Source organism: Coturnix japonica, chromosome 5 (genome assembly GCF_001577835.2).
Source record: "Coturnix japonica isolate 7356 chromosome 5, Coturnix japonica 2.1, whole genome shotgun sequence".
NCBI classification, from domain to species: Eukaryota; Metazoa; Chordata; class Aves; order Galliformes; family Phasianidae; genus Coturnix; species Coturnix japonica.
In genome coordinates, this window is record NC_029520.1 from 1193672 (window position 1) to 1199671 (window position 6000).

Sequence of the window (6000 nt, forward strand, 5' to 3'; positions counted from 1 at the left end):
GACAGACGGCATAAATTTCCATTTGGAGCATCCTGTACATCTCTATTACCTATAGAGGTATCCTAAATTAACTAGCACAGAATATTAACTAGCATAGGATACTTCTGCACAGCTAATATTGCCTCTGTCATCTCTACTTATGCGCCATGTTTTCATGACTAAGCTATGACACTTCCTTACTTTTTAAGAGCATTGTCTTTGAAAGTAAGGCATCTCTTATTAATTGAAACATTTACATCCTAAGCCTTAATATTTCCATTTTGAGCAAGGAATTTACATGTTGCTATGTCCTTTATAAAAGTAGCTGGAATGTTGATTTTACAAAGTAAATGGAAAGCTATCATATTTTAAGGCTGATCTACATCCAGTACTAAATTAATCCTTCTGCATTCCAACATTTACACAGTAGCATGTTGATAATAATACATAGTAATACAGTATTCAAGGAAAATAAATAGCAAGTGAACCGTATGATATCCATGAGAAATGAACTGAGAAATGAACTCGTTCATCCTTGCATACAGATGGTGTTATACTTGTCTTATTTACCTTCCATCTTATCCTTCTCAGCTTTGTCATTAACTAATTAAAAAACAACAGTTATATATTACACATGCTGCTGAAGTGGATACATGTAGGCAAATACATGAAAATGTCCTACATACAATCACTACTTATTTAAGTTGGCTAGACATACACAATATTTTAAGTAATATAATAACCAATGGCAGCAACTGGTGGCATTTCTATTTTGTTAAACATACCAGATAGACACTGTGTGTGGCTGAATTCTCACTAGACATTCTTCAGCATCCTCACCCCTTTGCAGTTAATGGCAGAATTATAATCTTCAAACGATAAACACTGCAGACCAGAATCCAACTACAGCTGATGTTTTTAAGTCCTATTGAAGAATAAGCTTTAGCATGGACCCATTTTAATTTGAAACAGCCTCAGATAAATCATTGTGAACAGTGACATTCCTAATCACCGTTGGATATATATATTTCTAGGGAGGAACAGAGAGCAGACAGCTTTGAAGAGGATGTGGAGCTGGACAACACATATATAAGGAACAGAGGATAAGTAGAAGACTTTATAAAAGCACAATCAGGAGGGCTAATGGATCTAGTAGTAGGTTAAAGGGACAGGAGAAAATGAAGATTGTAAGAGAGAAAACGTAGCATTTGCTTGAAAAAAAAACCAACTTAGAGAAGCTGAGCTACAGTTAACAACATTATCAGCGCTTTACTAAAGATAAAACATATCAGTTATTACCAGATAAACAGACTTGGTTCTTCACTTGTTTTGTCCATCCTGAGTTTCCAAGCTTTGGCCTTACTGGCATTGTTAGCTTGGGTCACTATTGATTCAAGTTGCACATTAGGAACAAATTATACTCAGAAAGAGCAGTGAGGCACTGGCACAGGCTGCCCAGAGTGGCGATGGAGTCATTGCCCCCTGCATGTGTTCAGGAAAAGTAGAGATGTGGCATTGAAAGACACAGTCAGTGGGTACTTATCTTTTTCAGGAAGGGATTTCAGTAACCAGCCTGGCTGGAAAGACTAAAGCATACTTGTGTTGTTTTCACCTGTGTCTGATACCACAGCCTCTATTTGCATTTAACAGCAGCATGCTGTTGTAGATAACTCCGCTCCTGGTGCAGTGAGAAATTCTGCTGCATGAATAATCAGATCAGTCTGCAGCCATTGTCTTAATAGCCTACACTGCAATACTGTGCATATTGTTTGTAGCTGTTTATTGTGTCTAAAATAAGATCCTTTCAAATAGAGCAAACTATATTTGGCTTACCCAGAAACTTAAAGTTCCACTGGAATGATTCCTTTCCCTGAAATTTGTGTAGTATAACATGCAAATAAATACACCAAGCTTTTACTTACCACTTATTTTCTTAAGGAAAAAATTTTTCCCCCTTTTATTCCCCTATTCTTAGGAAAACCGAGTTCTTGGCAACATGCAATTCAGTCATGATAATGCTGTTTTAAAAGCATTTGCTTTTCAAAAGATAATGCCATTTCAGAAGCCTTAAACATTCACAAGGAACATGCTGCTCCATCACGATGGGAAGGAACATGTTTAGAGCTGTAAAGATGGTTCACTGCATTTCTCTTTTCATTGTGCTTTGAAATTACCTGCTACAGAGATTACCACCTTATGAGAAATCAAGAGCACATACATTCATCATGCTTGGAGCTTGAAATCAAGATGGAATTAATGCTATATGACAAGAAAAGCAGCAAGCTGCTAGAATATAAAACTCCAATTTGGGCATTCATGTTTTTTTTCCCCATAGAAGAGCTAATTCTGTTCTTTTGATCCAAGGATCTCAAGCAGAACGTGAACATTTCATTATCTTTCATGTTACAATCAAATTCATCAGTACTGGAATATCTAGCATTGGCTACACGAAAAGTCAATAGAAAAACTGTTCTAGTTAATGAAGAAGAAAGGGATTACAAGCAGTAAATTAGTCCTTACTGGCACAATAGTGAGTTGAGCACCCCAGACCTGAATTCTCCTGCCACACAATACAAACTTGAGTTAGCACCAGTCTGCTGTAAGTGGCTTTACCCCATCTACCAAACAAGGGGATGTGGTGACTGTGCTGCCAATGACTTCCTTGAGCTCACCTGCTTTAGATATTTGACAGTAGATCAAAGAAAAGAATAGACAAGCGAAACAAAAAGAATTAATCTCTTCCTCGTATAAAGAAATAACAAGTGACCTAGTGAATTTCTCAGACTTCATTTTCTTCATTATTAATTCAAACACAAAGTGTCGACTTTCCCCGTTGCTTTCGTAATTCAAGTTGACCACTGTACTATGAATTCAGCCTCTGTAATAATGCATATTCTGCCCATATTAATAAGTTGAGTTATTGGGGGGGAAGATATTGTGTTTTTTTTAGTGGAACTACTCTTGTCTTTATTACTAAGGTCAGAAACTTTGCTGTACAGAACAATGTTTTGAGACATTTCTTTGTAGACAGATTCAGAACACTACAGGCTTATCACACAAAACAAAGCTCCCTCTTTTAACCAGGAGAAGCAGGTCTCCCTCATTCTTTTCTATGCACTACATAAAGACTTAGCAGGAAAATAAGTAGTTACTAAAATTGCTCTATTACTGATGTCAGAATAATAATTTAGAGTCATTTACATAACTCATGTCACATGATTTTATTTGGTAAATTATGTGTCACTGAAATGCATAGCTCTGAAGCCACAGCTGCAAAGCCAGTTTGTTACATCCATGAATCTTGGCTCCCCTGACACAGAGGATGCTGTTACTTTGCTCAAATTGCCTTTTAATTGGTGGTAATGTTCATGTATGCATAATGCTCAAATTTCAGCACACAAAAGGATATTATCACGTATTTGCCACCACTGGAGGCTTTCATTCAGGGTTGTGTAATATATCTATTCTTGTTTTCAGCTTCACAATATTTTAATAGGTGCCTATGCTGCGTTCTGGCAACTCTGCTTCTGAAAGATGTGCAGACCCCAGACATGAGATGACAATTTGCTTGGCCATCTGGAACATGGCTTAAGGCCTCAAGTCGTGCCAGGAGGGATTTAGGTTGGATATAAAGACATTTCTTCTCATAAAGAAGTGGTGAGGCACTGGCATAGGCTGCTCAGGAGTGTGGTGGAGTCACCAGGCCTACAGACATTCAAGAGGTGTGCAGATGTGCACCCCAACAAGACAGCCAAAGTAGTCTACCAGTAAGTAGTTTCCCAGACCACTACATATTACACTATTAATACATCCCAATATCACACATTTTTCTCTTCCTCTGTTTGCCTTTATTCTTCTTAATGAAATCTGCAGTCTATAGAACGTTTATTTGTCATCATAAGAAAGCATTTACTGAAATAAACATCAATTCCTGTGTCTCTGTACAGTTTGCCTGCAGAACAGAACTTGGGAACTTAATTTGCATTCGTCAAAAAGCAAATGCATATGATTATGTTTGGCTGTATTATGTTGCTAATCAGTGCATTGAAGGTGGCTACATGCATATTGTAATAAACTCCTATTCATTATGTATGCGCATAAACTGTATTAAGCCAATACATTGCCTAATTGTGTAGGCAGGAACTAATCTTCCCTGTTATTACATGTGTTGCAATGGTTCTCTATGACAGAAATAGCTGTTACTTTGAATCTTTCTGTAGCATGAGAGGTTAACAAAGAACTACATTCCCTTTAAAGACACCAATGCACTGGGATTAATTTTCTAAACTAATATTTTGCCTTTTATCAGAAAAACATTGTATTGACATTTAAATACATTATTCCATCTGCATATCAGAACGCTGCTCTAGTTATTAATTTTCTCTTACATCTGTCAAATCAGTACTCCTAGCAAATATCAATTCATTTCCAACAAAACACCAACTGCAGCAATTAGTGTCCAAAAGATAAGGATATTCTATTCCTCAGGAGAAGCTGAAGCATATTATGTTAATTTGTTTGTCTATCTCTACATTGGAACACTTGCCTTTAATTAAGTAGATAAGTTTTAATGAAATCTTCCTAAAATACAAAAGTTTGTGATTTAGTTTTCATAAGAACCAATGCTCAGTGTTATCTACTTCAAATGCTGCTGTAATTTTTCACTGTAGGTGACCATCACTATGTGATTTTTTATTTTTTTTTACCTAAAACTTGCAAGGACTTCAATTCCTGTACAGAAAGGGAGTCTAAGCTCCATATGTCAGCTATGTCTCAAGCCTAAGATAACAGACATACACAAACAGTGTGTTACCATTTGGAATTAGGTTGAATACAGCCCTCAGAAGCATCCATCAAGCCTTGGATTAGCACAATTGTCTAAAGCACATTCTGAGATCCTGGGTTTTCTGCTGTCTCCAGACAGACCTACAAACCATGTAAAGCACCACAAGTGGAGATAATATCTTATCAAACTAATGATGTGGGAAAAGACCATTTCCCTGAAGGTGCCTGAGCAAAAAATACAGCTTTTATGTGCTGTAGTATCAGGAGAAAACAAAGCTTCACCTTTGAGACAAACAGAAGCTTATATCTCTTGGCAGGTCTGATCGCTTTGGAAGTGGAAAGCAGATAAAACAGCAGCAGTGCCTCAGAGATGCCAGTTCTTTCCCACACCTCATAAATAACACAGTGTATTACACAGTCTACAAGTGGCTCACCTTTTCAGGATGATTTTACAAACAGGATCGCTGTTAAATCTGTTTGGCATGTTGAACTGAACCTTTCAGGGCTGCCAGGTTCTTTCTGCCGTGCTAAATCCAGTGCTTATACACAGACTACCATAGAGATCTATGCTGACATTCTTAAACAGAAAGCCTGACCTTTTTTAACATTAGACTACAGAGCAAAGAAAGTAATCACATGTGACATATGGACGTATAAAAAGAGAAACAACAGCCTGCCCAGAAAATCTCTGGGTACCCTATTCTTGGAGGTGGCCAAAGACAGGTTGGATGGGAACTGGGGCAGCCTGATCTGGTGGGGGTCAACCCTACCCACAGCAGGGCATCAGAACTTGATGACTTTTAATATACCTTCCAACCACAACCATTGTATTAAACACCAAAGTCCTCTTCGAGTACTACAGCAACAGAAAAACTTAAATCCTTCACATTTACTTGGGTGTTCAGCTTTACTATTACAGTAGCTTATTCAAGTCAATAAAAATACTTTTATCTTATACCTGTACAATATGGCAGGCTTCATAAGCTCCCTAGGAAAAACTGAGAAAGTTCTCAGAAACTTCAAATTTTATCTGCATCTTCAGAAATTGATGGAAACAAAAAGTAACTTATTTTGTCATTTGTTTGGAATTGTTTTGAAGTAAGGAAGAATAACAAGGATACAGAAAATTTTTTTCCCTATATATTTAATAGAAGGACTGAACTCACACTGTATGTTACCACATGAGTGCTATGAGCCTGTGTATAGTTGTGTCACGGTTTGAACTAAAAATTCACC

The 6000-nt window shown here is 37.2% G+C and overlaps 1 long non-coding RNA gene across 1 annotated transcript in view; it reads right to left on the bottom strand.

The window, feature by feature from the left end:
• The window catches only part of LOC107314136, a 29471-nt gene that overhangs the window by 23051 nt on the left and 420 nt on the right, over nt 1-6000 (bottom strand). The window lies entirely within an intron of this gene.